Source organism: Eriocheir sinensis, chromosome 16 (assembly GCF_024679095.1).
Source record: "Eriocheir sinensis breed Jianghai 21 chromosome 16, ASM2467909v1, whole genome shotgun sequence".
Classification (NCBI taxonomy): domain Eukaryota; kingdom Metazoa; phylum Arthropoda; class Malacostraca; order Decapoda; family Varunidae; genus Eriocheir; species Eriocheir sinensis.
This window is the reverse complement of record NC_066524.1, coordinates 5,827,902-5,836,696: the sequence shown is the minus strand read 5'-3', so window position 1 is coordinate 5,836,696 and position 8,795 is coordinate 5,827,902. Positions and strand designations below refer to the sequence as shown.

The 8,795-nt window shown below is 43.0% G+C and overlaps 1 protein-coding gene across 1 annotated transcript in view; it reads left to right on the top strand.

Moving 5' to 3' along the window:
* The first annotated feature begins 356 nt into the window (after positions 1 to 356).
* LOC126999212 (LIM domain-containing protein A-like) overlaps positions 357 to 8,795 on the top strand; it is a 55,480-nt gene continuing 47,041 nt past the window's right edge. The window contains exon 1 of the mRNA XM_050861540.1: positions 357 to 497. The gene's annotated coding sequence lies outside the window, so the exon portion shown is untranslated. The remainder of the gene's footprint in view (positions 498 to 8,795) is intronic.

Here is an 8,795-nt window from a genome sequence, read left to right as displayed (position 1 = left end):
AATTGACCTTTCCTTCGGCCACCTCTTTTGATTATTTTTTGGGAGCAGTGAGTAGCGGGCTTTTTTTTATTATTGTTTTATTTTTTTTGTACCCTTGAGCTGTCTCCTTTGTTGTAAAAAAAAAAAAAAAGACGCAGCGAAAATGCTAATACCCATGCGCTTGTGTAAACATATGAAGAGGTTACATATGTTGTACCCCGATTTAGATTTTTGTTAGATAAGGAAAAATGATGTATAGATAGAATTCATCTGGCAAATATTTCAAGGGTACTGCACGACTACTGCTACGCAGTGCTACGCATTACTATAATACCTGACTACTGTTCCCCCTTTCTTTACCTCATCATCCTCCAGCGGGACGTCAGCTTTATCAGACGGCCTACGGAACGCCGATCTGCCAGTGCCCGGACGGCACCTACGAAACAGACGATGACTTCGACCAAGATGTGTGTAAACCATTGCTGAGCCACGATCCAACTTGTCTGTCCTCTTCCCAGGTGAGAGAGAGAGAGAGAGAGAGAGAGAGAGAGAGAGAGAGAGAGAGAGAGAGAGAAACGGGCATTTACATATATCTACTTTCATATTCTTACCACACAGGTCCAGACTTGGTGGCTTGTTCTTAAATGTAAGAAAAACATTATGAAATGGACATGCAGACGTTGCGTTAAGAAGTATGAAAGTGAAAGAAATGGCGGTCGTTTATTATTATATTAATCAATTGTGTCGCACTGAAATACTGAAGGAGAGCGTTTGTTCCATTATGGTGCAGCTAAGCTGGTGTATAGTAATTCGGTGAAGTCTGAACTTTGGGAATTGTCCACATTCGTTAAACCTTAAGTTTAAACATTTCATCTCTTAACCACGGAGGCAACATTTCTCAAGGGAGAACATTGTAAAAGAGGAAAGCTTTTTTTCGTAAGGTTTGTTTCTCAAGGAAACGATCATCATTATTGACCTTTAGATCGAAGAGAAGCCGTAACTCTACCGCGTATTCTAAGAGAGGTCTACCTAAACTGTTGAATGTGACAGTACGCTATTCTATTTCATAAATTCTTCTTAAATGTGAAATTTTGGTTCATGAAACCCAACCTTCTGTTAGGCTATTCTGGACGGTTTTAACACTCAGATCCACAACACAAAGCACGCTTTTGAGATTGACCCACACTGTCTAATTCCAACTTGAAGAATCTAGCGCTTATCTATAATGAATGATATTCCCCATTCTTCACAGCAATTTGAAATTCAAAGCATCTCTTCATAGAAGCTTTGCTTCTCTTGATTTTAGAGGATCGAATTGTCAGATTTCGTGTCTTTGGCAATTCTTTTCACTATATAATTCAGTGCAACACCGACATCGATGTAGAGATGACCAGTACTGGCCCAAAAATCGAGCCATGAGAAATATCACACACACACACACACACACACACACACACACACACACTTTCTCTCTCTCTCTCTCTCTCTCTCTCTCTCTCTCTCTCTCTCTCTCTCTCTCTCTCTCTCTCTCTCTCTACACGTGATAGGCTATTGTTCAGTCAGTTTGCAATCTATTCATTTAATACCTTGTTGCCTGATATTGTAAAGTAATTTGTGGTGCGAAACATTCTCAAATGTCATGTAAATGTCCAGGTAAATTATATCGAGTGATTTACTTATATGGTATACTAAAAGATCATTGCGAAAGGCCAGGGAATTGGAAAAACTTTATTTATTATTGTTTCTTTATTATTGAAGCCCTTCAAAGACCCTTCCCATGTCCTCACTAACCGTTTCTCCTTTGTCTCATCAACACCAGAGAGCAGTTCAGCATGCTCTCTAAAGACCGTTCCTCTCTCTTTCTACACCACACTGCATTCACACAACACAAACACCTTTTCCCAAAATACAAAATGGCTAGCGAAAACACCGCCTCGGCGTCCCCGCCTGGGGGGGGGGGGGGAGCATAAATTCCCCCAGGGAGGACTCCCCTTCAGGCTGCCGACTTGAGAGGTGTCCTGATGACTCCTCGAACCTCCTCCTTATCAATTTCTGCAACATTCGCGGTCTTCGTTCTAATTTTCAATCTGTGGAACACCATCTCTCCTCCTCTAAACCCCACCTTCTCTTCCTCACCGAAACACAGGTTTCTGAGGGTACTGACAGCAACCTCTACTCTGTCCCTCCTATTATCTCTATCCTAAATTTCAATCCAAAGCTGGATGTTGCGCCTACGTGCGCAACGACATCACTTGCTCTCGTGCCCACGACCTTGACTCTTCTGAATTTTCCACCATCTGGTTAAGACTTCAATGTCATTCTATTACTAAATACATATGTGCTGTTTATCTCTCACCTAACTCTGCTATGTAAAATTCTTTGACTATTTGAACTCTAAAGTAGAGCACGTCTTCACTCACTCTCCCTTTGCTGAAATCTCCATCTTGGGATCAATGTTCACCACCAGCTTTGGCTTTCATCCTCCTTAACTGAGCAGCCTGGTGAACAAACTTACAACTTTGCTCTCCTCAACGACCTAGAGCAGTTGGTTCAGCACTCTACTCGTATTCCCGACCGTCTTGGAGACAGGCCCAACATTCTAGACCTCTTTCTTACCTCTAATTCTTCTGCTTATTCTGTCAAACTGTTCTCTCCGTTGGGCTCCTCCGATCATAACCTTATTTCTGTATCTTGAACTATCGCTCCTGTACATCCTCTGGACCCGCCGAAGAGGCGATGCGTCTGGCATTTTGCTTCAGCTCGGTGGGACGACCTGAGGATGTACTTTTCCGGTTTCCCCTAGAATGATTACTACTTCCAGGAGAAAGATCCCTCTGTGTGTGCTCAGCGCATCACAGAGGTGATTGTCTCTGGAATGGAGGCATACATTCCACGTACTTTCTCTACTCCTCATGCTAAAAAGCCTTAGTTTAATCACGCTTGTTCTCGTGCTATAAAAGATAGAGAGGCAGCTCACAAAACGTTCCAGAGCCTTCGAACTCCCACTAACTTTGACCTTTGCATTTCAGCCCGGAATCGTGCCAAATCTATTCTCCGACTTACCACAACTTCTTTTATTAATAGAAAATGTCAACACCTTGCTTCTTCTAATTCTTCCCGTGACTTATGGCATCTAGCCCAAAATATCTCCTCCAATTTCACTTCTTCCTCTTTCCCTCCTCTCCTTAACCCTGACGGCAGCACTACCGTCTCATCTGTCTCTAAGGCTGAACTCTTCGCTCAAACTTTCTGCAAGAACTCCACCCTGGACGATTCTGGGCATATTCCTTCTACTCATCCCCCCTCTGACTCCTTTATGCCTGTTATTAAGATTCTTTCGAATGATGTTTTCTATGCCCTCTCTGAGCTCAACTCTCAAAAGGCTTATGGACCTGATGGAGTGCCTCCTATTGTCCTTAAAAACTGTGCTTCTGTGCTGACACCCTGCCTGGTCAAACTCTTTCGTCTCTGCCTATCAACATCTATCTTTCCTTCCTGCTGGAAGTATGCCTTTGTACAGCCTGTGCCTAAGAAGGGTGACCGTTCCAGTCCCTCAAACTACCGCCCTTTAGCTTTACTTTCCTGTCTATCTTAAGCTTTTGAATCAATCCTTAACCGGAAGATACAAAAGCACCTTTCCCTTTCTAACCTTCTATCTGATTGCAGTATGGATTCCGCAAGGGGAGTTCTACTGGCGATCTTCTTGCTCTCTTAAATGACTCTTGGTCATCCTCTCTTAGCCGTTTCGGTGAAACTTTCTCTGTTGTGCTAGACATATCGAAAGCCTTCGATAGAGTCTGGCACCAGTCTTTGCTTTCTAAACTGCCCTCTTTCGGATTCTATCTCCCTCTCTGTTCCTTTATCTACAGTTTCCTTTCCGCCCGTTCTATCTCTGCGGTGGTAGACGGTGACTGATCTTCCCCTAAATCTATCAAGAGTAGTGTTCCACAGGGCTCTGTCCTATCACCCACTCTCTTCCTGTTATTTATCAATGATCTTCTTTCCTTAACAAACTGTCCTGTCCATTCATACGCCGACGACTCCACTCTGCATTATTCAAATTCTTTCAATAGAAGACCAACACATCAGGAAGTACACGACTCCAGACTGGAGGCTGCAGAACGCTTAAGCTCTGACCTTGCTATCATTTCCGATTGGGGCAGAAGGAACCTTGTGTACTTCAATGCCTCAAAAACTCAATTTCTCCACCTATCAACTCGAAGCAATCTTCCAAACACCTATCCCCTATTCTTTGACAATACTCAGCTGTCACCTTCTTCAACACTAAACATCTTCGGTCTATCCTTAACTCAAAATCTCAACTGTAAACTTCATATCTCCTCTCTTGCTAAATCAGCTTCCTCGAGGTTTGGCGTTTTGTATCGTCTCCGCTAGTTCTTCTCCCCCGCGCAGTTGCTATCCATATACAGGGGCCTTGTCCGCCCTCGTATGGAGTATGACACCCACGTGTGGGGGGGCTCCATTCTGGACAGAGTGGAATCTAAGGCTCTTCGTCTCATCAGCTCTCCTCCTCCTACTGATAGTCTTCTACCTCTTAAATTCCGCCGCGATGTTGCCTCTCTTTCTATCTTCTATCGATATTTCCACGCTGACTGCTCTTCTGAACTTGCTAACTGCATGCCTCCCCCCCTCCAGCGGCCCCGCTGCACACTACTTTCTACTCATGCTCATCACTACACTGTCCAAACCCCTTATGCAAGAGTTAACCAGCATCTTCACTCTTTCATCCCTCACGCTGGTAAACTCCTTCCTTCATCTGTATTTCCTTCTGCCTACGACTAGAACTCTTTCAAGAGGAGGGTATCAGGACACCTCTCCTTCCGAAATTGATCTTTCTTTCGGCCACCTCTTTCAATTCTTTTTTGGGAGCAGCGAGTAGCACGCATTTCTTTATTATTGTTTTCTTTTTTTGTGTGCCCTTGAGCTGCCTCCTTTGTTGTAAAAAAAAAAAAAAATATATATATATATATATATATATATATATATATATATATATATATATATCATATATATATCATATATATATATATATATATATATATATATATATATATATATATATATATATATATATATATATATATATATATATATATATATATATATATATATATATATATATATATATATATATATATATATATATATATATATATATATATATATATATATATATATATATATATATATATATTATATAAATATATTATATAAATATATATATATATATATATATATATATATATATATATATATATATATATATATATATTTTTTTTTCGGGAGGAGAGGTGTCCTGATAACCTTCTCTTGAGAGAGTTCAAGTCGTAGGCAGGAGGATATACAGATGAGGGAAGATCGTTCCAGAGTTTACCAGCGTGAGGGATGAAAGAGTGAAGATGCTGGTTAACTCTTGCATAAGGGGTTTGGACAGCATAGGGATGATCATGAGTAGAAAGTCGTGTGAGGTGAGGCCGCAGGAGGGGGGGAGGTATGCAGTTAGCAAGTTCAGAAGAGCAGTCAGCGTGAAAATATCGATAGATGATAGAAAAAGAGGCAACATCGTGACGGAATTTAAGAGGTAAAAGACTATCAGTAAGAGGAATAGAGCTGATGAGACGAAGAGCCTCAGACTCCACTCTGTCCAGAAGAGCTGTGTCACTGGAGTCCCTCCACACGTGAGATGCATACTCCATACGAGGGCGGACAAGGTCCCTGTATATGGATAGCAACTGTGCGGGGGAGAAGAACTGGCGGAGACAATACAGAACGCCTAACCTCGAGGAAGCTGATTTAGTGAGAGAGATGTGAAGTTCACGGTTAAGATTTTGAGTTAAGGGTAGACCGAGGATATTTGGCGTTGAAGAAGGTGACAGCTGAGTGTTGTCGAAGAATAGGGGATAGGTGTTTGGAAGATTGTGTCGAGTTGATAGGTGGAGAAATTCAGTTTTTGAGGCATTAAAGGACACAAGGTTCCTTCTGCCCCAATCGGAAATGATAGCAAGGTCTGAGGTTAAGCTTTCTGCAGCCTCCAGTCTGGAGTCGTGTACTTCATGCTGGGATGGTCTTCTATTGACAGAAGTTGAATAATGCAGAGTGGAGTCGTCGGCGTATGAGTGGACAGGACAGTTTGTTATGGAAAGAAGATCATTCGTGAATAACAGGAAGAGAGTGGGTGATAGGACAGAGCCCTGTGGAACACCACTGTTGATAGGTATAGGGGAAGAACAGTGACCATCTACCACCGCAGAGATAGAACGGCCGGAAAGGAAACTGGAGATAAAGGAACAGAGAGAAGGATAGAATCCGAAAGAGGGTAGTCTAGAAAACAAAGACTGGTGCCAGACTCTATCGAAGGCTTCCGATATGTCTAGCGCAACGGAGAAAGTTTCACCGAAACGGCTAAGAGAGGATGACCAAGAGTCAGTTAAGAGAGCAAGAAGATCGCCAGTAGAACGCCCCTTACCGGGCCGATACTGTTGATCAGATAGAAGGTTAGAAGTGGAAAGGTGCTTTTGAATCTTCCGGTTAAGGATTGATTCAAAAGCTTTAGACAGACAGGAAAGTAAAGCTATAGGGCGGTAGTTTGAGGAATTGGAACGGTCACCCTTCTTAGGCACAGGCTGTATGAAGGCGTACTTCCAGCAGGAGGGAAAGGTAGATGTTGAAAGGCAGAGACAAAAGAGTTTGACCAGGCAGGGTGTCAGCACGGAACCATAGTTTTTAAGGATAATAGGAGGCACTTCATCAGGTCCATAAGCCTTCTGAGAGATGAGGCCAGAGAGGGCATAGAAAACATCATTAGGAAGAATCTAAATAATAGGCATAAAGAAGTCAGAGGGGGGGATGAGTAGGAGGAATATGCCCAGAATCGTCCAGGGTGGAGTTCTTACAGAGAGTTTGAACGAAAAGTTCAGCCTTAGAGACAGATGAGACGGCAGTGTTCCCGTCAGGGTTAAGGAGAGGAGGGAAAGAGGAAGAAGTGAAATTGGAGAAGATATTTTTGGGTAGATGCCAGAAGTCCCGGGAAAAATTAGAGAAAGCAAGTTTTTTTGGGTAAAACTTTGGTAAGTCGGAGAATAGATTCGGCATGATTCCGGGCAGAAATATAAAGATCATGGTTAGCAGGAGTGCGAAGGCTCTGGTATATTTTGTGAGCTGCCTCTCTATCTTTAATAGCACGAGAACAAGCATGATTAAACCAAGTTTTTTTTTAGCATGAGGAGTAGAGAAAGAACGTGGAATGTATGCCTCAATTCCAGAGATAATCACCTCTGTGATGCGCTGGGCACATACAGAGGGGTCTCTCTCTTGGAAGCAGTAATGATTCCACGGGAAATCGGAAAAGTACATCCTCAGGTTGTCCCACTGAGCTGAAGCAAAATGCTAGAAGAATCGCCTCTTCGGTGGGTCCAGAGGATGTACAGGAGCGATAGGACAGGATACAGAAATAAGGTTGTGATCGGAGGAGCCCAACGGAGAGAACAGTTTGACAAAGTAAGCACAAGGGTTAGAAGTAAGGAAGAGGTCTAGTATGCTGGGCCTGTCTCCAAGACGGTCGGAGATACGTGTAGGGAGCTGAACCTAGATCGTTGAGGAGAGCAAAGTTGTAGGCTTGTTCACCAGGCAGGTCAGTGAAAGAGAATGAAAGCCAAAGCTGGTGGTGAACATTGAAATCTTCCAAGATGGAGATTTCAGCGAAGGGAGAGTGGGTCAAGATGTGCTCCACTTTAGAGTTCATATAGTCAAAGAATTTTACATAGTCAGTAGAGTTAGGTGAGAGATAAACAGCACAGATGTATTTAGTATTTTTTTATTATTATTTTTTTTACGTCTCCGCCTATTGCGTCGGTAGGCTTGCTTGAGGGGGACTGGATGGTATTCGGCCCCAGCCCGTCATGGCGCAGGCAAGTGTTTATAGTGGCGCCATCTTCTTTTGGCTCATGCTGTACCTTTGGAACTCGTTCTTGATTCTTGGACGGTTTCCTCTAGAGTCCGGGTTGATGGGTGGTCTTCAGGACATCATGTGGGTAGTTTTAAGCCACTCGGCGGTGACTGAAAAATCCGAGGTGGTAGTGTGGGGATTCGAACTCGTGTCGTCCATCACCCGGTGAATGTGAGCCCAGCACGCTACCACTTCAGCCACCGCCTACCCAATGAAATCTTAGCCAGATGGAGGAAAATTCAGAAGTATCAAGGTCGTGGGCACGAGAACAAGTGATGGCGTTGCCCACGTAAACGCAACATCCAGCTTTGGATTGAAATTTAGGATAGAGATAGTTGGAGGGAACAGAAAAGAGAGTGCTGTCAGTAGCTTCAGAAACTTGTGCTTCGGTGAGGAAGAGAAGGTGAGGCTTAGAGAAGGAGAGATGGTGTTCCACAGAATGGAAATTAAAACGAAGACCGCGAATGTTGCATGAATTGAGAAGAAAAAGGCTCGAGGAGCTATCAAGGCACCTCTCAGATCGGCAGCCAGAAGGGAATTCCTCCCTATATATATATATATATATATATATATATATATATATATATATATATATATATATATATATATATATATATCTAGATATATATATATAGATATATATATCTGTTGAATTACGTCTTGGCCTATTGCGCTTCTGCCCGGTGGATCCTGATGGTCGGTCCAAGGTTTCTTCCCGGTGGGTCCTGATGGTCGGCCCAGCCCGTTCTGGCGCAGGGGAGTGTTTATATTGGCGCCATCTTGCATTGGCTCATGCTGCCCTCCCGGAGCTCATCTTTAATCCAAGAATCTAGAGTCCGGGTTGATAGGT